At 44.5% G+C, this 25,074-nt stretch overlaps 1 protein-coding gene across 7 annotated transcripts in view; it reads right to left on the reverse strand.

Annotated features, from left to right (window-relative positions):
* OSBPL9 (oxysterol binding protein like 9) overlaps positions 1–25,074 on the reverse strand; it is a 157,287-nt gene that overhangs the window by 73,963 nt on the left and 58,250 nt on the right. The window lies entirely within an intron of this gene.

Raw genomic sequence — 25,074 nt, forward strand, 5'->3', positions numbered from 1 at the left:
CAAGATGCCATCCAATCACAAGAGGAATACACATGAGGGGAGACATGCATGAAGTCAAGGTATGGCCAAGGGAACGGCTTTTGACAAATGTTGAGGTTGGATTCTCTTGGTTTAATATTTTATTTTATTTTTCCCCACAATATTGTACAGATGGCTGGAAGTATTGATCCCACCCATCTCACTTCTACACCTGGCTTCTATGCTCCCTCCTATATGCCTGATGCCATGGACATCTCAATCCCATGCATCTGATTAAGTCTGACTCAGTTTCTTCCAATATGTTCGGTGGCATGGACATATATTCCATCCACCTCTTTTAAGCCTGGCATACTGTATGGGCAGTACATACTGCTCAAGTGTGGGAATGCTCATATCCCATCATTTCTCTGTTCTTTTATGGTAACCCCCATAATTATCTCAGGTGTCATGATAAATACAGTGTTGAATTTGGCCTTGACATCTGTTACCAATTATATTAGATTTTTTAATTTCTCATAATGGCATGAGGATAATTAGGCAGATGATGCAAAAAGTGATGAAACAAAGATAAAAAATTATTTTTAATAATTAATATCGCAGCAATTGTCTTCTCAATTACCCTCCATAAGGGGGGGGACTATAGTAATATTATAATTTTAAAGAATGTTTCAATTTTTGTTTTATTATATGTTTCATGTGTAACAACTAAGATTCTGAATTCCCTTAGACATGTTTTTGAGAACTTTCATTGTTTGATTTGATTATTGACAAAGCTATTTTAAAGTTGTGTTAAGCTCAATTTTGTAGGAAATTTCCTGGCTGATTACCAGTATCCACACATCAACCCCTGAAAAGACTTCCATTCCACGACTACACCTACAGGACATCTAAGAAAAGACTTTCAGAGACTTTAAATGAACAGTTTTGATTTGTTGTTTTTGTTTTTGTTTTTTTTTTCTCTTTCTGTTATAATATACACCATCTGTAATATGTATTCTCTGCAGAGGCCCTCCCTTTGCAAGACTAATGTCAAAGCGTCGGTTCATGAGGACAAAAAAAAAAAAAATCGCCCCTCTGGACAAAACTTTCCTCTCTTCCTTTTCTATATTGTTGTTCACATATTATTAGTTAGCAATAGTTATTATATTGTTTTTACTGTTCCGTCAAGGAAACATTTTGTTTCTTGAGGAACAACAGGGGGGACTGTAACGATTGGAATGACGCCACCTGCTGGATACTTACTGTAGAAGAGTTCTGCCCATGAAGCAAAGGTCTTTGAGGGCAAGACCAGGCTTCAGGAAGTGACGCGGACTAGTGGGAGGAGGAAGGAAGAGACGGGGGCTCGGTCTCGGGCTCTTTCCTCTGGACTCTGGCGGAGAAGGGAGCTAGAAATGCGCTCTCCCTTTAATAGATAGGAATCTAGACCTTTCTCTCTCTCTTTACCAAATTCTTATTCTCCTTAATAAATGCTTAAAGTCTAACTCTTGCTAAAGCTTATAATTTATTGGCGACCACTCATTAAATATTTTAGACAGACTAGCTAGAATTTTAACCCTTAACAGGGGGGAGGGGCGGGGAGAATGAGGTACAGCCAAAGCAAAGACCCAGAGATGGGAGATGAAGAAATCTCTGGAGAGGCCATTTTGGCTGGATTGCAGAGGGCAAGAAAGTGAAGCTGGTCATATTGTCTGGGGCTAGGTAGTATAGTGCTTTAAAAGCTAAACAGAGGAGATTATATTTTATTCTAGTGACAAAAGGAAACCACTGAAATAGACTGAGGAGAAGAATTAGAGTCAGCTACACACTCAGAACGAATTTTTCATTTAAGTAATAAGGTCGGAAGTAAAATTAGTTTGGCAGCTGTGTATAGGAGGGACTAGTGGCAAAGAAACCAAATAGGTGGTTGTGGCTAGAGGTGATAGGGGCCCAAGAGGTAGAAATGGCAAGATTTGGAAACTAATTGGTTATGTGGGATGAGGGAAAATGAGAGCCATCTTGGATACTAGAAGAATGGATGATGGTAGTTCTGACAGAAATGAGGAAGCAGGGAAGGAGAGAGGGGAGGACAATGAGTTCTGCTTGGATATGTTGAATTTCCAGTGTCTTTGAGACGTCTATTTTGAAATGTCCAGGTCAATTGCTGATGCAGGACTGAGGTTCTCTGAGAAGAGACTGGACTGGATATTCAGATCTGACAGTCAATGGTGCAGAAATAATAGTTAAGACCCTGAAATCTGATGAAGGCACCAAAGGGAGAGTGTAGTGGGAGAAGAGGGATAGAACTCTGGGAAATACTCACAGTCATGGAACCAGCAAAGGAAATTGAGAAGGATAAGTCACACAGGTGGGCAAGCAAACCTGGACTCAGTAGCATCATGAAAACCCAGAGAGAGGAATACGGCATCGGGCGTGCCAAGGGGTGTGCCAGGCATGCCATGCAGTGTGCCAGGCAGTTTGAGTCCGTAGGTGGGTGTGCCTAAATTTAGGCCAAAGGATTGAACCTCCCTTGAGGGGAACCCCAGCCCATATTAGGCAACAATATTTTATCATTCTCTTTTTGCATTTTCCTCTATACCTCTCAAGTTTATCCCAGCTTTCTAATTTGCCTCCCAAAGGGCTGTCTGGGAATTTCAGGAGATATACTTTCTTCTTTTTCTGTATCACTAGAGGTGGCATTCTCCATATCACTTAATTCCTTCAATAAAGTCTCTAATGAACCCTTTGAATTCTTGGAAACCACCCTCCGTGGCACACTGCTTGAAGATAAAGCTGAGCCAACATACAGTGAAGCAGAAAAGGAGTGGGCACCTTTCAGAGACTTGATGTACACTACCACATTTACTCATCTGGGCCAGAACACTCACAAATATCAAGACTGGTTTGACAAAAATGATGGGGAAATTCAGAAGCAGCTAAATGAAAAATGAGAACTTCACAGAATTTACCAGAAGGATAGTTTGTCCATCTCTAAGAAGGCAGCATTTAACTCCATCAAAAGTAAAGTGCAAGTGAAGCTTAGAAAGATGCAGGATTCTTGGCTCAGTAAGAAGGCAGATGAAATTCAGTTTTACAATGATAGCAATAATCCAAAGCACTTTTATGATACCCTCTCTGAAGGCTATTTATGGGCCAAAGACCTATGGTTCATCTCAACTATTCAACAATGATAGAGCCATATTGACAAGTGACAAGGACAGGATTCTGGAGAGATGGGCTGAACAGTTCCATAATGTTCTCAACAGACTGCTGAAGCCATTGACCATATACCTCTGGTTGAAGTTAATCTCTCTTTAGCCAAACTTCTAACTGAAGAGGTTTTGAATGCCATTAGGCTCCTCTTGTGTGGCAAAGTACCTGGTGCTGATTCTATTCCAGCTGAGATTTACAAGGTAGGGGCTCCACTGCTTCTATAAAAGCTGACTGAAAGCTTCCAGGTATGTGGCAAGAGGAAGTTATCTCCCCAAGAGTTCATGGGTGCCTCCTTTGCCCATCTCTATAAAGTAAAAAGAAATAGGGCTAGGGGGTGGGAACTGAATGAAGATGAGACTTGAGTAACTAAGGGTCAGGAATGCACAGGGAAGAAAATGAGACCTGAGCAGGAGTGATGGGCAAGGAGAGCAGGGAAGGTGTGGAGTGAATTGTGGAGGAGGATCCAGCAGTTAGGAGGAATAAGATTCTTGATAGAATCCTTCTTAATAGGCTGATCCTTCACCTGGAAGACGGTCATCTACCTGAAGGCCAGTGTGGCTTCAGAAAGAGCTGAGGAACAGCTGATATGTTTACTGCTTGACAACTCCAGGAGAAACATCAGGAGTAGAACAGAGGTCTCTAAACGATGACAGTTGATCTAACCAAGGCTTTCGAAACTATCATGAGAGCTTGCGAAAGGTTATGGCAAAATCTGGTTGCACGGAGAAGTTCATCAATATCGTCTATCAGTTTCACGATGGCATGCTTCCATGGCTCCTGGGTAATGGCGGATGCTCTCAAGCTTTCCCAGTCACCAGTGGAGTGAAGCAGGGCTGTATGTTTGGTTCCCACGCTTTTTAGCATGTTTGCAGCAATGCTGTCAGATGCCTTCAATGAGGACAAAAATAGCATCAGAGTCAGCTACCACACTGACAGTAAACTATTTAACTTGAAAAGGCCCATACTGAAGAGGAGGAAGAATTGGAGCGTGCTTTTTTGTGTGCTGATGACTGTGCACTTGATGCAGCAGATTCTCTGCTGCTTGTATTAATTTTGGTCTTACTTTATTAACACCAAGATACACGGAACTATCAGTTACAGCCAATGGAGGAATTCTGAATGCCACTTACCATGGCATATACACACTGATGATGAGGTTGGAGCACACGCTGCCAGAGCTAGCTCAGTGTCTGGGAGGCTCCCAAGGAGAGTGTGGGAGAGCAGAGGGACTAGGCTGCCCACCAAACTGAAGGTCTACAGAGCCACTGTGCTGACCTCATTGTTCTATGCTTGTGAAACCTGGATAGTCCTACCAGCGCCATGCTGGGAAACTGAATAGATTCCATGTGGATTATCTTAGGAAAGAAGATGACCCGACAAGATAAGGTACAGGACTCTGAGGTCCTTTCTCAAGCTAAACTGCCAAGCATTCAAACTCTACTGCAGTTCTGATGGGCTGGCCACACTGTTTGAATGGCAAACTATTTTGTGGAGAACTCACACGAGGCAAGGGCTCACACAAAGGTCAGAAGAAGAGATACAAGGACACTCTCAAGGTCTCTCTGGAGAACTTTAGTATTGATTGTGAGACACAGGATACACTGGCACAGGACTGCCCACCATGGCATGCTTGGATCAAAGAAGGTGCTGTGCTCTATGAGCAAAGCAGAAATGCAGGAGCTCAAAAGAAGCATGAGATGTGCCAAGTTAGATCCATCTCCACTCTGAATGTTCATATGACTTGTGGTAGAACCTTCTGAGCTCAGCCACAATCAGAAACACTGTACCCTGACCCCAATGGAGTGAGGTCATTTTGGTCTTCTTTGAGCACAAAGGACAACAACTTCTAAAGCTAGTGACTTTCTTTGCACATAGTAGGTGCTTAATATCCATTTACCTGAAATGAAACCTAGTGTTCTACACTTTTGTTATCTCCTCCCCCTGATCTTCCTTCTGAGCCCAAGCCTCTTGCTCTGTTTTCCACAGCCTTCTCTGCTGATTCCCCTCCCTATCACAAACAGCCTACAGAGACTAAGATCACTGGAGTGAAATACCTTGCTCCCCTCTCCAGGTGTCATCAAAGGGTGAGTGAAGTGAGTTCTACACTGTCTCTTTACTTAGACTTGGATGCATTCCCCAATTATCTCTTTATCTAGCTATTCCTTCAGTTACTGCTCCAGTTGACCAACCCACATTCCAAGGATGTTTGTGTGCCCTTTCTAATTAATATTACCTGGAATGTTCCACACAGGCTGCCCAAGTACTGTTCTTGCTTCATCTCAGAGGTCCTATCTTTACAGTTTGCGCTTATTACTGTTAGCAAACCCTTTTATCACAAGTGGCACCGAGGGAAATTGGTTGGTCCAAAATACCTCAAGACCATAATCAATTCTAAATGAACAAAGTCTGACTCTAAGAGAACTTTTTCTATTTCAGCTCTAGGAATTTGTCTCCAACACACCTCCCTCCTACCAGCCCCTACCTCACAGTTAAATTATCTTATGTCACAAAAATCACAGAATGTTAGAATTGGAAGGGACCTTAGAGATAACCTTGTCTGACTCCCTCATTTTACAGAGGGAACATGCAAACAGGAAGGAGAAAGTTCACACAGGTGGTAAGCGACAGAGATAAGACTCAAATGTGGGTCCCCTGACCCCAAATTCAGCTCTCTTCTCATGCTAGAAATCTTCTCCAGGTTTCTCCAGCCTATCCCCCAATAGGCAGCATAATGAGAAGAATCCCAGATCTGATGTTCAAGGACCTGGGCTAAAATTCCAGCTCTATTACTTAATGGCTAGGCCTGGTAGGACCAATTCTCAAGTATCCAATTCAATTCTAGGCATTACATGGGGGGGGGGGGGAGACGACAATGAGGGTTAAGTGACTTACCCAGGGTCACACAGCCAGTGAGTGTCAAGTGTCTGAGGCTGGATTTGAGCTCAGGTCCTCCTGACTCTGTGCTCTATCCATTGCACCACCCAGCTGCCACAAAGGCATGACATTTTTCAGAAGGACATCGGTAAATTGTAGAAGTTCAGGTGGGCAGTCAGGATGATGGGACTGGCTAAAAGGTTTACCTTGGAGGAGGCTGAAGAGGACCCCCCCAGCTCTCTTCAATAACACTAACTGGAGGAGAACTAGGTGCAAGGAGCAGAAGGTGGAGAGAGAGAGACCAGGACTGATTGCGGACAACCTAAGTGACAATTAGAGCCAGAAACAAGCTAGTTCAGGGGTGGGGGGCGACGGGCTTCCTTTGGCAGGGTGGAGGTGTGTAGGGGGCGGGTCTTCAAACAAAGACTGGAAGAACATTTGTTAGGTGTGTTAGCAGAAGGATCCTTGCTCAGGTAGGGGAGGACTATCCGGCCTCCAAGCCTCCTTCTCACCCTGCCTGAGATTTTGTGATACCTCTGACCTCAGGCCTGTCGCTTCATCTCTCTGGTCTCTCTTTTCTCATCTGTAAAAGGAAGAGACTGGACAAAATAAAAGCCCAAAAGGCCCTTCCAACTCTAATTCTGATCTTTTTAGAAATCTTCCTGGATCCCACCACCCACTACTCATTAGTAGTTTAATGAACAATATAATCTAGGGCTAGATTATGAGGACAGGAAATACTGGCCACTCCCTGAAGTGCTTGCCATATAAGGTAACACACAGGATATGTTTTTGAAAGAAAAACAAAATGTCCCTCCAAGAAAATACTGTTTTTCAAAAGTATTTTCTAATTTTGGCTCCTTTATCTCTTTTCCACATTTGTCTAATCATACTTCCTCTTTCCTGTCATTATGCTTTCAATAAGAGTAAGCATTATGAAGTCATTGAAAAGATATCCTTTTCTGATACAGAGAAACTACTAATTGTCAAGGATTTACTGTAACAGTTGATCAAGCATGACTGCCACCTCATGCTTCCTGGCATGGTTACAGGACACTGGGTCTCTCCCTCCTGAAGGGGGCGCTTGCTTCTATTCCCATACACAGAGCTATGGGCGAAATCATGCCCTTTTCAGAACTGCTACTGCAGCAAATGTACCTTACCGAGGCACAACAAAAAGCATTTGTAAAGGCCCGATTGTACACCTAACACTGCCTGGTGCTGACAATACAGAGACAACAGTGAACTGGTCCTTGCCCCCAGGAAGGTTCCATTTTATCTGGGAAGAGCTATGTGGGCACATGCAAAATAGATACTGCGGTGGGGGTGGGGTGGGGCAGCTGGGTGGCACAGTGGTTAGAGCATCTGCCCTGGAGTCAGGAGAACCTGAGTTCAAATCCGGCCTCAGACACTTGACACTAGCTGTGTGACCCTGGGCAAGTCACTTAACCCCAATTGCCTCACCAAAAAAAAAAAAGAAAAGAAAAAGAAAGAAAGAAAGAAAGAAATGCTATTTGTTTAATGGACACACACACACACACACACACACACACACACACACACACACACACCTGAAGTGGGAGAAATAGGAATTTGTTGAACTGCATAAATACCAACCCTATAAATGGGCTCAGGTCTATTAACCACTTGTGAGTCAGGTGATGGTGCCTGTTTTCTTAGATAATGTGGTCCCTATAGAGCCAGAGTTCTATTTTTGAAAACAAAAAACATGTCCAAAGCAGAAATTAATTGCGAACCTATTGCTCTTGGGCCAATCGTGGGATGCAGCTGCTGAAATACTGATGTAATTGCAGGCTACGGTAACAGAAACACAATGTCTCTATCAAGGGAAGTGACTCCATTTCTGGCATACAATAGGCACTTAAATGTTGAGTGGGTGACCTGATTTAGTCACATTATGGACATTGTGCTCAGAGGTTGCTAATGCCACATTTTAGTTGGAAAAGAAAAATGAATGTGTAAGAAAGAGGGAGAGGAACTAAAGTCTGAATGCAGGTTGAAGCAGACTATTCTCACCTTATTTTTTTTTTCATGGTTCTTTTCTTTTGGTCTGTTTCTTCTTTCACGACATGATTAATATGGAAATATGTTTTGCAAGATTGCAAGGAAAAAGATAAGGCCCAGGATTGTGAAGGGTTTGTCTAGGAACCACATCATGTGGTGAATCAGGGATGTTTAGCAGGGAGGAAGAATGAGCAGAAGGTATTCATATCTACCTCCAAACAGATGAAGTCAGAAGCCAGAAAGCAGAAGGAGGGAGAGAAGTGAAGGAGACAAGTGTAAACAACTTTTTCACTGCTAAGTCACAAATTCTCTTCTTTCTGTTTTATCTGTAAAATGAGCAAGTTGGAGGTGATGACTTCCATGGTCCCCCTTCAATGGAGGGTGTGACGGTCCTAGTCTTCTCTCTCTCTCCCTCTGCCTTATTCCTCCTAACTGCTGGATCCTCCTCCACAATTCACTCCACACCTTCCCTGCTCTCCTTGCCCATCACTCCTGCTCAGGTCTCATTTTCTTCCCTGTGCATTCCTGACCCTTAGTTACTCAAGTCTCATCTTCATTCAGTTCCCACCCCCTAACCCTAATGAGTCCCAAAGGCTCTGCTGGGCCCCTCTGCTTTTTTCTACCTTCTCTCCATTGATGATTTCATCATTTCTGTGTAGCTGACTCCCAGATCTCAGTACAGATGCCCAGTGGCCATTTCAAACTAGATAAACCACTGACATTTTAAACTCAACATAACTAAAACAAAACTCATCGCTACCTTTCCTCCTAAATCTACTGCTCTTCAGAACTTTCTTTTTTTTGGGGGGTGGGGTGGGGAGCAGGGCAATGAGGGTTAAGTGACTTGCCCAGGGTCACACAGCTAGTAAGTGTCAAGTGTCTGAGGCCACATTTGAACTCAGGTCCTCCTGAATCCAGGGTTGGTGCTTTATCCACTGCGCCATCTAGCTGCCCCGCTCTTCAGAATTTTCTTACTTCTGTCAAAGGTACCAGCATCCTGCCCATCACAGTTCCACAAACTGGAATTCTTCATCTTCTCTTTGCTCTAGCTGCCCCTCTCCCCTCCCCCAATGAATCAGTTGCCAAGTCTTGCTGCCTCCAGACAAGCCCAAATTGCTCCCTCTTTCAAACATTTTCACTGTTTCACTGTTGTCTTAGATCTCTCCTCTCTTTCACAATCCAACTGACTTGCTGCCTCTACTTCCTGATCCTTAGAAAATGGCTTCCAACCCCACCATTCACTCAGAACTGTTCTCTCCAATGTCACCAATGATTTTCTTTTTTCCCCCATCTTAATAGTATCTTTTTTCCAATTACATGTAAATATAGTTTTCTACTTTCATTTTTGTAAGATTTTGAATTCCAATTTTTTCTCTCTTCTTCCCTTCCTCCCTAAGACAACAAACAATCTGACATAGATTATACATATACAACATTAGTGATGTTGTGAAAAAAGAATCCAGACAAAAGGGTAAAACCACGAGAAAGAAAAAACAAAAAACAAAAAAGTGAAAATTAGGATGCTTCAATCTGCATTCAAGACCCCATAGTTCTTTTCCTGGATATGGAGAACATTTTCTATCATGAGTCTTTCGGAACTGTTTTGGATCACTGCATTTCTGGGACAGCTAAGTCAGAGTTGATCATCATACAATGTTCTCTTCGTTTTGCTCACTTCACTCAGCATCAGTTCATGTAAGTCTTTCCAGGTTTTTCTGAAATCTGCCTGCTCACCATTTCTTATAGCACCACAGTATTCCATTCCATTCATATACCACAACTTGCTTAGCCATTCCAACTGATGGGCATCCCCTCAATTTCCAATTCTTTTCCACCACAAAAAGAGCTATCAATATTTTTGAACATGTGGGTCCTTCAATGATTTTCTTTATTGGATTAAGAATCCAATATTTTTTTCTCAGTTTTCATCCATCTCCTCGGCACAGCGTGACACTGATGAGCACCCCCTCCTTCTCCCACAGTTTGCCTGAGACAACTCAGTCCTAGTTCTCTTCCTACCAGCTAAACGGATCCCTTTCAGTCTCCAACCATTCCATCCTGCCTCGTTATATATCAGCTCTGGCCCGAGCCCTCTTAACTTGTCTCTATTCTGCAGGTTATTAAATCAACTCCGCAGGTTCAACTATTGGCTCTATGGGAGTAACTCTCCGAATCTAACCCTAATCACTGTCCTAATCCCACATCCCCAAATACTTATTGGAATTTCTTCACTGTGATGTCCAGTTGGATCTTGTCAAATTCTACATGTCCAAAAGTGAACTTGAACTCAAATTCTCTTTTCCTCTACACCTACCTTCCTCTTAACTTCCCAATTTCTCTTGAGGTCACACAATCAATACTGCAGTATTGAAGTAATTCTTGATTCTCATCCTTCCCCAAGTGCAATCTGTGGTTGAGTGTCACTAGTGGACTTCCACTATGTCTCTCCAATGTTTTTCCCTTTCTCCCCATTCAGGTCCTTCTCAGCTCTCAGGTGGATTAGTACAATAGCCTCCTACTCAGATTCTCCATCTACCCTACAAACAGCTGCTAACCTGATGCTCTTAAAGCACAGGTCTGTACTTCTCAAGAATCATCAGTGGTTCCTTCCTGCCTCTTCAGACCCTTTCCAGTCTAGCTCTGGCTTTTCCAGACTTCATATCACTCCATTCATGTGCTCTCTAAACTCATCTTCTTGACATTGCTGGAGCTCATTGTTCAATCTTCCATACCTTTGCAAAGGTCACCCCACATACTCCTTCCTCATGTCTGACTCCTAGGACTTTCTAGTTTCTTCAAGGCTCAGAAGTAACAGGGAGAGGATCTTAGGAAGCAGAGAACTAGAAACAAGGAGGGAGTCAGAGCAAATGAACAGAAAACAGAGAGGAAGAGATGGAAGTATAAGAGCCACTGTTTTAAGTTGTTTTTAATAAATAAGGATCTTTAGTAATGAGAGTTTTGTGAATTAATTTAAAAAGCCAACCCAACTATGCCACTTTCAGTCCATGGATTAGTTTTTGGAAAACAGGATAACATGACCTGACTAAATTCTAAGAAACTGCCTCTTTTTGCTTAAGTACAATCCATTGATGAATATTTATTAAACACCTACCCTATGCCAGGTTGCCAATCTGCCCTACAAGAAAGTTCTCTCCTGGAAGTTTTTTTATACCTGATCAAATCAAAAGACTACTCATTGTACTAGGCAGAGAGGGAGAGGAGAAGCTCAGAGGATAGGAAATGGTCCCTGCCTCTGAGGAGGTTATGAGATCTTTTTGTGAAAGGCGGCTTTGATAGAGAACCCAGTCCCAAGTCAGGACAATCCATGTGTACTTCCCACCTGAACACACAAGGCGTGTGAACAGCACAAGGCATTTAACCTTTCAAGGCCCACTCTCTAAGACTTGACATGCAGATCTCCTCTGGTAGAAGGGGTTTCCTCACTGAAGAACTCCCTACCCCAATGACAAGCATAAGAAGTCTGTGTGCTGTGACCGCCAGACAGGCTGTCTGACAGGACATGACAACGGCCTGGCAGAACCAGGAACTAAGTACAAGTGTTGTAAGGATGTCAAAACTCCTTTTCTGTGGTTGCTACATGAAGGGCAGGGGTGGGAGCCCCCAACGTCAGAACTAGAGCAGCCTTGTGAAGACCGATCAGGGCCAGGGCCCCCTCAGCAGCACCCCAAGACTGTGCTCTCACGTGGGCAGGGCTGCTGTCTAGTCTGTCCTTAGAGCGGTTTCAATCTTCCAGTAGAAACCTCAGCATCGGCTGGAACAGCATGGCTGCATGACCTTTTTTCAGAAAGCATCTTCGCAAGGGGATTTAGGGCAAGGTTGGGAGTCATTTTTTCCCTTTTTTGAGGTGGGGGGGGGGTTAGTTCTGCCAACGACCAGAGCTGCCTACAACAACAAAAGGGGGAAAACAATCACTAGCACAGAAGTGCGCCTAATGGTACCAAAGACATGACTTAAATTCATTATTCATTCCAGGGGTTATTTTAAATGGGTTTCCTTTTCTATTATTCCCTCTTGGATTTTGTTATTACTATATGGAAATACCATGACCTTTTTTTTGGTAATAAACATTTTTAAGTTTTGAATTCCAAATTCTATCCTCCTTCCCTCCCTCCTCCTCCCTCAGGCAGTAAGCATCATATATAAGTTATACATGTGCAATTATGTTAAACTTATTGGAGTATATTTTCAATCACTGATTCAGTCAACAAATGTGTATTAAATGTGTTCTATGTGATGAATACAGTACTATGGGATGCCGAGACACAATGATACCTGAAGGATCAAGGGACTAAAATGGGAGAGAAAATGTGTGCACCTATATTCTATAATTACAGAGCAGAACCTGATGAATTGATGGACAGGCTAAAAGAGAGGTATTCTAAGAAGTCACGAAGGAAAACATGATCGTACAGACTCATCTTCAGTGATACAGAAGAAGAGGCACAGGGATTTCTTGCTCTGGGTAAGGACTGCAGGGCAATGGTTTCAAGCCCATTCTCTGTCTGCACCTTTGATGAAGGCTTTCCTGAGGCATACTGCTAATGCAAGGGCAAAACAAAGAAGGGGGGATAGCTATGAGGGACATAAGAGAGTTGAAAGGGCAAATGAAAAGCACACGTTGTACCCCCAGTTTCAGAACAACTCCAGAGGTGCAAATTACGGACGTAGAGGTTGGGGGTGTGATAATGCCCGACACCCCGGGCTCAATAAACTTGCCCTGAGTTAGCTCAAGTAGGAGCTGGGAATGTGGGGAGTGGGAAAGAGCAAGTAAGGTCACACCAGCTGCCTCAGGAACCCAGAGCTGGGTCAGGAAGACCAACAAAAACACTGTAAAAACTGCCCCCCTCACCTGGGCATGGGGTCCCGGCAGGGCACAAGACAGTAATAACATAACCCAGAGAGGAAATGGCAACAGGGGGAGGTAGGGGAAAAGCCAGGAAATGACTCCAGCCCAAGCCTGTACCCCAGGGCTTCCCAGAGGGCCAATGGTGCCAATGGTCATCAGCCTTTCCAGAAGTTCTAAGAAATACATAAACCCACAGCTGCAAGCCAACTTGTTTCTGTCAGATTCAGGATAGACCTTGGCTGCAGACATCACTCTCCACTGGGCCTAGGTCTAGCAGTTCACAGTCCCCAAAATGAGGCTAGAATTTAAAGTAGCTGGAAGCCTAATATCAGTCTCACCTTGCAGAGGTACAACAAACCAATGCCCTTTTAAAAACCAGATTTTATCATCTATAAGCGCATTTTGAAGGATCAGTCATGGATGTGGTCATGAACTCAGCTCCAGTGACTGACCAGAGAAGTGGAGGGCTTAAAACAAACAGTGGTGACAGTGACATTCTAAAGCTGCCTTTGTTTAGGTGAGACAAAGGGAAAGGAAGCCCTGGATCCAGCCCGGATTCCTGGCCCAGTCAGTACACATTCCTCTTCATTCCCTTTACAGACAGGCCCAACCAACCGCCAACAGTTCCATTTGGGGCACTGTACTTTCCACCCTCCCAACCCAGTCAATGCCGAGGCCTCCCCGCCCCCTCTTAGGGGTCCAGGCGTCCTTCAAAGCTCACCCAAAGGCCACCTCCTCCAGGAGACTTCTGCCAATCTCCCCAGCTCCTAGAACCCAGCCACTATCGAAATAACCTGAGACTGACTGCACATCATTTGTACTCACTTATGAATACACATGCAGGTTCTGTCTTGCTATTCCTAGACCCTAGGAAGGAAGAATGGAAGGAAGGAGGGAGGAAGAAGGGAGGGGAGGGAAGGGAGGAACAAGCATTTATCAAGCACTTACCATGTGCCAGGCACTCTGCTAAGGGTTTTACAAATATCCCAATCCTGTTGGGAGGACTTCTTCTGCACTGACGATCTAACACCTCTTTAGCAGGAAGTGATGGCATATTTTATCATCAGTTATCTGGACTGCGGCTGATCATCACACTGATCAGAGTCCTTGAGTCTTTCAAAGTTGTTTAGCTTTACAATGTTTGCTGTTGTCTTGCTTCTGCTCCCTTCTAACTTTATACAAGTTTTCCCAGGCTCCTCATCTCTTAAAGCACAATAGTGAGTGTTTCCAACCCATTCATGACCATAATTTGTTCAGCTATTCCCTAATGCCCCTCACTTTCCAGGTTTTTACCAGCACAAAAGAGCTGTTTTCTAAGTATTTTATACATATGTGTCCTTTCCCCCTTTTTTCTCTGATTAATCTGGGCTAGAGGGCCGAGTGGTGCTATGGCTCAGTCAAAGGGTTAGTATCTCTGGCAATATGGTTCCAAACTGCTTTTCAGAATGGCACTAAACCTGCAGTCAAGATGGCTTGAATTCCAATCCACCTCAGACAGTAGCTGTGTGACCCCAGGCAAATCACTTAACAAGCCATCTGCCTCAGTTTCCCCATCTGTAAAATGGGAATAATGTCATCTACCTCTCAAGGTTGCTGTGAGGGTAAAAATGAGACATCTGCAAAGTGTTCTGTGAACCTTAAAATGCTCGATAAATGCCAGCTAGTGCATCTTATGGGACTACGGACAGCTCAGAATTCTTCCTAGGGAAATGTCCAGTTCGCATCCTCTCATCAGTTAGCAACTGGAGAATGACTCATTCTTATTCACTTGTAGACTCTGAGGACATAGGCTACATTTCCACCAAATGTCAGCACTGGTCTCTTTCATCATTTATGATTTCCTACTGTACTAAAACCAGATTGTGAACAAATATTTACAAGACAAGTTCTTCTCCCAGAAAACTTCTGCTTTTCTCTCTGAAGCAACACTGTACTCCTTCTTTCACAAAGTAAACAAGGTGTTGGGCAACTGAGTCCGGCCAGTTCAAGAAAAAGGATTACATTTAAATGAGATTTAAGTTGTTAACATGTTTGGTACAAGGGAATTCATTGTACATTTCCACAATCCTAAGTCAAACTGTTCACATTCAATAAACTTCTCCCTAAATATACCTCCAGTTACTCATACATACCAAATTTAACTGCCATCATTACCAAAGAAATAATAATAATAGCAAAACACATCACAAATAATATCTTATTTGATTCTTACAACAGTCCTGGGAGTGAGGTGCTATTATTAACCCTTTTACAGGTGAAGAAGTTAAGCCTGATAGGGGGAAGTGATTTGCCCAGGGTCACACAGTTTAGTAAGGGTCTGAGGCAGGATTTGAAGCAGGTTTCCTGTCTCTAGGCCCAGATGATCTGCTGCTCCCCTTAGGTACAGTATACCTAGCAAATTTTCCTGATCCCTAGGAAAAGTGGAGGCCAGGTGCCTACACCTTCTGGAGGAGTTACTGAATCAGCTTGGCCCAGTGTGATGAGCACTGAGTTGGCCCTAGTTTGGATCCCAGTTCTAGTACATCCAGTGAATGTGTGACCTTGGGCAGATCCTTTTACTTTGGGGCCTCAGTTCTTCCTCTGTATTTTATGTTTCATCTCGGCCCTTTCTGAATCTCAAAGCTCTGTGGAAACAAGAGTTTTTAGAGGATGACTATGCTCTCCCTTGGGGTGGGAGAGCAGGAGGTTTCAGAAATTGATGTAGCCTGAAGCTCCATCTTAGCTTTCTGGGCTGATTATAGGCTCCTCCCTTTCACTCACTCTACATGGCAGCCTGTTCCTCCTGCATCATGTCATCTCTCACCACTGGGCACAGGCTACCTCAACCTGGAGTGTTCTGTCTTCTCTTCTGCCTCTTGGGACCCCTCCACTCCCATCAAAGCTCAGCTGAAGTGTCACCTCCCTTCAAAAGAGGCTCCTCCTGATTTCTCCCGGTATTATTTCCATTAAATAAATACATTATTATTTGGGATTTGTCATGTATTGGCTTGATCTGGGATCAAGTCCTATCCTCCAGCAGAACATCAGCTACTCAAAGACAGGAGCTGCCTCCCTTCTGTCCTTGCAGCCATAGTCCCCAGTAAAGTGCCTGCCACATGATAAATGCTTAACAAAGGCCTGATGAGTGTTTGGTGCCATACACGGTCGGTTGGAGGGGGAGGGATTGGAAGGAAGATGTCCAGTAAGCCCACAGACATTTATGTATTCAATGCCTACCATGTGCCAGGTAGTGGGGACACCAAAACCAGAGGGAGACAGTCCCTGATCTCAAGCAGCAAACAGTCTATCAGGGCAGGCGCGCACACACAAGGGACACAAGGTGGCTCTGGCAGAACCAGGAAAGTGGAGCTCAGCTGGGGCTTCTATGAGATGAAGCTGAGGAGGGTGCATTCTCGGCTGTGCATTTGTAAGAGTAAAAGGGCCAGTTTGGATGGATTGTAGAGTGAAAATGATGAGGCTGGGAAGGGAGGGGTTTAAAGTCAATCTTAGGGGCAGCTAGGTGACGTAGTGGATAGAGCACCAGCCCTGGATTCAGGAGGACCTGAGTTCAAATCCAGTCTCAGACACTTGACACTTACTAGCTGTGTGACCCTGGGCAAGTCACATAACCCCAATTGCCTCACTCCCCACCCTGAAAAAAAAATTAAAGTCAATCTTAGAGAATTTATTAAGAAAGGGAGTGACCTGGCAAGGCCTGTGCTTGATGAAGACCACCAGTGGCTGTGTGAGAGATGGACTAGAGTAGGGAAAGGCTCCATTCAGGCAGGAAAGCCAATTAAGGAGCTTACTGACATAGTCAAGTGTGAGCTAATGAGGGCCTGAGCTACTACAATAAGAATGGGGAAGGACGGGACCAATCTGGAAGATTCTGAAGAGAAAATGATACAGCTTTTGGACCTAAGAGATGAAGGAAAGACAGGCTCTACCCACATATGCTTCCTAATCTCCTGCTCTCCTATTCCATGACCAACAAACAAATAAACAAAAACACCTTAGTAGCTCTCCCCTGCCTGCTAAAGAGAGACTCCTAGTCCAAGGTCCATCAACTCTCCATTACTCCAGCAAAACTAGATTATTTTCCTTCCCCTCCCCTCCCCCCATTCTTCTGGTCTACGCCATCTTCATGCTCTTCATCCATGCCACACTCCATGGCTGAAATGGAAATCCCTCCTAGGTCCTTTGTTCAAAGCCCAGCCCTGGGGCAGCTGCTTTCATCAATCTCTGCCCAGTCTCATACAGCATCACACCCAGATGTCTCCTCCCACTACCTTGTAAGTGAAGTTATTTGTGCCAATTTCTCTCCTATTAGACTACAAGCTTCTCAAGAACAAGGTGTGGGGGCGGCTAAGTGGCGCAGTGGATAAAGCATCAGCCCTGGATTCAGGAGGACCTGAGTTCAAATCCAGCCTCAGACACTTGACACTTACTGGCTGTGTGACCCTGGGCAAGTCACTTAACCCCCATTGCCCAACAAAACAAAACAAACAAAAAACAAAGAACAAGGTCTGTGATCTACACATCTTTGTATTCCCCAGCACCTATTACAACTAAGTGTTTAATAAATATTTGTTGAATGAAAAAATAAATATATGATTAAGTAAGAGAATGGTTGTGTCACTGCCTGAATTCAGAAAAGGGAGCTCATTTAGAGGAACCAGAAATGGTGGGGAAATGATGACCTTTAGTTTGTGATATACAGGGTTTGATGGGATGTCAGGATACTCAACTAGAGATGTCAGACAGAGGTTGAAGGATGGAACTTGCTAAGAAGTGAAGGTACTTAAAAGACTGAATCAATGCAATAGTCACACAAATCTGAGAGTCATCTTTTGTTGTTACTGTTGTTGAATTGTTTCAGTCATGTCTGACTCTTCATGACACAATTTGGGGTTTTCTTGGCAAAAAGACTGGAGAGGTTTGCCATTTCCATCTTTATATCATTTTACGGATGAGGAAAGCGAGCCAAACAGGGTTAAGTGACTTGCCCAGAATCACAAAGCTAGTAAGTGTCTGAGGCTGGATTTGAAATCAGGTCTTTTTGACTGCAGGCCCAGCACTCTATCCACTGCACCACCCAGCTGCCCCCAGAGAGTGATCTACAAAGAGGTCAAAGTTAAAATCCAGGAAGCAAGATCAATTCACCTCACAAGGGAAAGAGACTTAGAGCTAAGCATGATTAACAGACATAGTCTGGGGACAGGAAGAAGGGAAATCACCAAGGAGGCATATGAGGAGAAGAAATCAGAGAAAAACCATCCACACAACTGAGTCAGGGGAGCAGCATTTGAAGATGGGCAGGACAGCCAACAACTTCAAATGCCACAGAGGGATCAAGGAGAATGAGAGGGAAGGAAAGAGGGGAAGGAGAAGGGAGAGGGGAAGGGAGGGAAAAGAGCGGGGGGGGGGGGGGGGGGGGGGGGGCAGGGAACAGAGCCCAACAAGTCTCCAGAAGTCATCTACAAAGTTGGGCAGCAAAAGGAAGAATATAAACAGGACAGTAGTTAAGAGCCTTGCATACAGCGGCAACTGAATATGAAATATCTGTAAATCAAAGTACTGGATTTTTTTTAAAAATCCTCTTAAACCCTTTCCACAACAACACTGGAATAGAGGCAGCTGCCAAGAACCACCAACAAAGCCTTAGAAAGGTATGAAACAGGGGCAGCTAGGTGGCACAGTGGACAGAGCACTGGCCCTGGATTCAGGAGTACCTGAGTTCAAATCCAGCCTCAGACATTTGACACTTACTAGCTGTGTGACCCTGGGCAAGTCACTTAACCCCCATTGCCCTGCAAAAAAAAACCACAAACAAATTTTTAAAAGGGGGGGGGAGCAGCTAGATGGCGCAGTGGATAAAGCACCAGCCCTGGATTCAGGAGTACCTGAATTCAAATCTGGCCTTAGACACTTAACACTTACTAGCTGTGTGACTCTGGGCAAGTCACTTGACCCCAACTGCCTCACCAAAAAATAAATAAATAAATAAATAAAATTAAAAAAAAAATAAAGGTATGAAACAAGGGGCAGCTAGGTGGTGCAGTGGATAAAGCACCAACCTTGGATTCAGAAGGACCTGAGTTCAAATCCGGCCTGACACTTGACACTTACTAGCTGTATGACCCTGGGCAAATCACTTAACCCTCATTGCCCCACCCAAAAAACAAAAACAAAATAAGACATGAAAGGTATGAAACACAAGTCAGGATTTCTGATCCTTTAGGTAAAATGCTAGAAATGCTTTTGTAAATCTTTACCTTAAAAGAACTCCTATTCCCTAAATGTTGGAAGAGAAAGTCTTTAGACAACCAAAGTAGCCTGTGAATATGTAGCCTAGTAGAGACATTTCTGCATTGCTGAATCACACTGGCCTTTCCAGGGAGTAAACATTCTGGAGAGTTTAGTCTTTATTATCATAAAAGCACAAATGAATCACAGAAGTCAGTCACCTAGTCCCACCCCCTCATCTTACCATCTGGTCTAACCAAAGTGGCCTTCCTGTTATTCATCTTCCATGTTACTTCATATCTCATCTCCAAGCCTTTGCACTGGCTGTGCCCCATGCCTGGAATTCACTCCCTCCTCACCTCCACCTTAGAGAATTTTAGGTATCCTGCAAAACCCTGTTTCACGGCCTCCTTCTGCATGAAACCTCTCCTGAGCCCTCCAGGTAAGGCTGACGTCCCTCCCCAAAGGACTCCACATTTGTTCTGCACATACAGTGTATGCACACGGGGGGTCTCCAAATAGAAGGTGAGCTCCCTGAGGAAAGACTGTGCGTCTTTGTCTTTGTCTGCTGAGCACAAAGCCGAGAACACAGTAGGTGCTTAATAAATGCTTTTAGAATTGAATTTATTTGGATGTAGCACATTAGTTTATGAAACCCTTTCCTCGTAACAACCGTGTAGAGAGTGCAGACATGGTTACTGCCATTTCACCAATGAGGCTTGGGGAGATGACATGACTTCCACAGTCTCTCCAGTACTCACTGCTGCCAGGTCTCTATAATCTCACACATCTGCATGTCACTTCCAAGGGTGCCTCTCATAGCCTGCCCAGGCTCTCTTGTGCACTTTCCCTGAAGTTTGCTCTAGAAGCTCAGTTCACCCACCATACTTGAGGGAGGTTCTGTTCTCCCTGACATCTCCAGGATACCCACTAGTGGAGGACACAGACTGTGCACTTACAAGATCCTTCACCCTGATCGTGTAGCCAGCCCTTCTTCTCTTCCTGGGGTAGATTCCCCGATGACATTTTTTCTTTTACTCCAAACTTCTCATATGCATGTGTTCACACTCTCGATGTGCCTGCCTCTCCATTCCCTCTGTAGTTAATACTCATTTTCAACTCTTTCAAGCCCGTTATGCTCCACATCTCCATAGTGGTTCTACCATACCACATCAGAATATTGTGAAGATAGTGGCCTTGACAGGATGCCTGAGCTAGGACTCCAACCCAAGACCAGGCTCCGCCTAGCATACCACAATACTTGTCTCATATAAAACACTCAAGGCAAATCTGTCGAATGAATTCCAAAACTCATTTCTACTTCCTTGTGCTGATTTCAAGATGGGTTTGTATTTGTGTATGTATGTGCTTTTAAATCATTCAGGAAAGAAAAAATGAAGCTAGGACTAGGAGGTTGCAAGAGGCAAGAAGTCAATGAAACAGAACTTGAGAATGATGGAAACTCATAAGTTAGGAGAACAAAGCAAGGCAGCATGATTATTTCTGCCAATGCTGAGCCATTTCTTTTTTAAGTGGAAAATGCTCAGCTTGCACTGGGCCCAGGATTATTCCAAGGTGTTAAAGTGTCACTTCAATGACACTGGATGACTGATCATGCAGCTGATGCCATTTTTAGGTTGGACTAATGTTAACCCAGCAGGGACAGTCTTTTCTTGATTGGCTTTTCTTAAATTAAATATATTCTCTCCATTAAAATTCAATCCAAAGAGGGCAGCTAGATGGCGCAGTGGATAAAGCACTGGCCCTGTATTCAGGAGGACCTGAGTTCAAATCTGACCTCAGACACTTGACACTTACTAGCTGTGTGACCCTGGGCAAGTCACTTAACCCTTATTGCCACTCCAAAAAAAAATATTTTTCAACCCAAGAACACACCGAGTTAAAATGGTTGCTTCCTAAACAAATGTTTTGAGATGTTGAGTTTAAAGGTTCTGCTATTGCACAACTATGAATGACTCAGAGGGTGATATGTTTCTTGAAAATACTCTCCAAAGTTTGATGGGACGGAACGAACACTGATCATGGGAGTCAAAATCCCTGGGTTTGAATTCTTGTTCTGTCATTTGCTCTGGCACGGCTTCTTAGACTTTTTCCACTTGTGACCCCCTTTTGCCTGAGAAATTTGTACATGACACCAGGCATATAAGTATGTAAAATAGGTGTATATAACCTTTTACTTTTGCCAATTTTGTGACTCGCCCACATTCAGACCCACAGTTTAAGAAGCTCTGTGCTATGTGGACCCAGGCACGTTGCTTCCCTTCTCTGGGCCTCAGTTTCTTTCCCTGTAAGATGGGGATAATAATTGTCCTGCCTTCCTGTTGTGAAGAACAGATTTTTTTTTAAAGGGGGCTGCCCTTGGTGATGTTAAGCAAATGTTCTATAAATGTGAGTTGCCACCGTCACTACTAAAAGTAAACAATTCTAAACTAATAAAGCTATAAAATAATGAATGCTTATATAACATCAGTAAGATTAAACATAGTTGTACCTGTTATTAAATAGCTACACTTTATGTTTTTTAAAAAGTAATCATTCCTTTACATCTCAACTGTCAGGCTCCGTCCCAGGCAACTGGATGGCGCCCTGCCCTTCAATGCCCGCACTCACCAGAGCGCTCAAAGAGCAGCTGGACCACTGTTCTTTTCAGATTTTCTCCCATTAAATCCAACATTATTAGGTTCCTACCACACCCAAAAAATACTGATCAACAATAGTTATTTCCACCCTTTAAGAAGTCATACCTTGGGGCAGCTGGGTGGCACAGTGGATAGAGCACCGGCCCTGGAGTCAGAAGTATCTGAGTTCAAATCCGGCCTCAGACACTTAACACTTACTAGCTGTGTGACCCTGGGCAAGTCACTTAACCCCCATTGCCTCACTAAAAAAACCAACCAAGCAAACAAAGAAGCCATACCTTGCCTTCACTAACCCTAGTCCTCCTTGTCATTTTTTCTATTCATCTCAAGCACCCGAAGGCCTGGCACACAGGAGGATTGGACTTATTTTGCTTGGTGGAGGAGGCAAGTTTTGGCTCCATTCTATGCAAGGAAGAGGGAAAGGGGAAGGAGAGGAAAGAAGTTCCCAGCATTCAGAGCTTTCCACAAGTGCTTTGAGCTGCCTTCCAGAGCAGTGCGTTCCCATGCACAAGAGGCACTGCAGCCTCGCCTGAATGCCTGATCACTACTTGTCAGGTCTTCGAGGGGCTCTCCAGCCAGCCTTGAGGGGTTTCAGTAGATACTGTTGAGATTCTGTGATTCCATCTTTTTTTGGGGAGGGGGGCAGGGCAATGAGGGTTAAGTGATTTGGCCAAGGTCACACAGCTGGTAAGTGTCAAGTGTCTGAGGCCAGATTTGAACTCAGGTCCTTCTGAATCCAGGGCCGGTGCTTTCTTTAACCACTGTGCCACCTAGCCACCCCTCTGTGATTCTATCATTGAAGTGGATTTAATGTGATTTCCCTGGATCCTCTCAGGATGGCCTGCATGACACGGGGTTAGTCACTCCCCCTCTGTGGGCTCAAGTTGCTCCTCTGCAAAATGAGAAGGCTGGACCAGACGGCCTCCCCTCTAACAGTCCCTTCCCATTCTGACCGAGGACTGTGACCCTGAGACTCTGGGGGAGTTAACAACTCAGACTAGGAATCCAAGGCCTCTGAAAACGAAGCACTTCTGCACGAGAGAAAACGGTTATTTCAGCTTCAGTCTTTCAGGGAAATCTGGAGATAGTGGATATTGACAGCGGGCCGTGCGAGTCCTACTGCCCGCTTGGATAGGGAACCTGCTGTTCAAGGCAAGCAGGGCCTTGTCCTAGGTCCCTCAGGAGAGAGCAGGGCTAGGACACAGGTCTAGGTCTTGTGAAAATTCAAAGGCCCAAGGTTCCTACCACGTCAGAATCAATGCTCTCCCTCTCTACACGACAATCTATGCTTCCTGTCACTCTCCAAGGGTAAGACATTCATACATACAAATTAAAGGTCAAGTGGCAAGGCCAGACCTTTGGGGTCATCTGTCTACTCCAGCTCTCTGATTTATGGAGGGGAATATGGGAGCCCAAAAGGGAAGATGTGACTGGCCTGTGTTCACACAGAACAAGCGCTGTTTCCACTATCCATTTGGTGGTGACTAATTAATTATTACCAGGAGTAATCCGGATGTTTTGGTCTGGACCTATGATTTTGCAAGCAAGGGAACCAACTCCTTCCACCATAGCCCACTGACACTGTTTTTAAACTTGAAGTCTAAGCTAAATACGTGGGCGCTGAGAGGTGAAGAGAACAGCCTTGGTCACCCAGTCAGGATATGTGAGAGATGGCACCTGAGCCCAGCTCTCCTCGCCCCCTGGGGCTGGGGGTGGGGGTGGTATCAGGCCAGCACTGCACAGAGTCTCTCTGACAGTAACAACAGAAGAGGATAAGCACGCAAACTGATGGAAGTGACCAAGGGCCTCACTAGAATACCCAGCTAGCTCTGGGCCCTTGGCAGGAGCCAGAATGTGATTCTGGTGCAGTTTCTGCTTGTTGCTAAATAACCTGGCTCAGGGTTCTAAAGCAAATATCCAGCACCTTTCTCTTCCTACTGATACTTCAGATGTCCACGTGCTCTTATTAGCCTTCCTTTACAGGTGAACAAAGGGAGGCCTGGAGAGATGAAAAGGCTCAGGTCTTTTCACTCAATGTGTATTGTTCAAAGAGACAAGGACAGGACACTTAAAAACATAAGGTTCATTAATTTACACACAAATTTAGTACAACTGGTAGTAAAGGGAAGAGTCCTAGCTCTGAAGCCAGAGGGCCTGGGTTCAAATGCCACCCCTGACACCAGCTGTGTAACCTGGGCCTCAGTTTCTCCATCTATAAAGCCAGGGGACTATACTATATGGCCTCTGTAGGGTCTTCCAGCTGTGACCCCAAACCATATTACAAATCATAAATAAAAAATGTTTGGGGCACCTGACAACTCTTTTTTCCTCAAACATACAGATTTCTGCTTAGACCCTCAATTTCTGCTCATCCTTAATGAGAAAATAGTTGCCACGAATAAGAAACAAAGAAATCCTCCCTGCCCTCACATCTCTCCTGGTTACAAGTGTGTCCACTGTTCTTGAATGGTACAATCAACAGGAACAAAACTTCCACCCCACATCCCCACCTCCTCACGGATGCAGTGAGATGGGCGGACCCTCTGAGTCTCTGATGAATCTCTATCTCCAAGCACAAATCAGTTCTTGTAGCTACCATCCCATATGAAGCTACTGGAGCAGGGCCAAAGAGTGAAGGGGGTGGGGGTGGGGCAGGAGAAACAACTTCCATCTAAACCCATCGGCCTTTCCTCCAGAGGTCTGCTTCTCTCGACAATCCCACAACACAGCGGGTGAGAGCTGCAGAAGGGGTGTTGCCGTAGTAACTGCAGAGGAGCCGATTCCACACTGCAGTCAGACAGTCCTCACCTGCATCCACACCTGCGCTCACAGCCCACCCAAGTATCCAACTTAAAGCAGCTGAAGTCTTCTTGGAGAGAAATGCTCAACACACGTAGGTGACAATTATTCTTAAAAATCAAGAATTGGGCCTTTCATACAAGATTTGCTAGGGGGCAAAAATGAGGGGTAGAGGACATGGGACTCAGTATTGGCACGGACATCACTGCGACTGAAGGTCAAGCCTTGGTATTCAAACAATCCCCAACCCAAGACAGATCCTGGCCCAGGGTCTTAGCATAGGAGCCCTTCAGAGAACACACAGCTCTCACTTTCCAGAACACAATGGACACGGGGACACTCCCATTCAATCCGAACAAGAACAACCTCGATTGCTTATACCTTTGCAATCACCACAATGAAAAACAAAACTCTGGACTAACCTGAAGACGACCTCCGATTTCTTTCAGAAACCAT

The sequence above is a fragment of the Dromiciops gliroides genome, chromosome 4 (genome assembly GCF_019393635.1).
Source record: "Dromiciops gliroides isolate mDroGli1 chromosome 4, mDroGli1.pri, whole genome shotgun sequence".
NCBI lineage: Eukaryota > Metazoa > Chordata > Mammalia > Microbiotheria > Microbiotheriidae > Dromiciops > Dromiciops gliroides.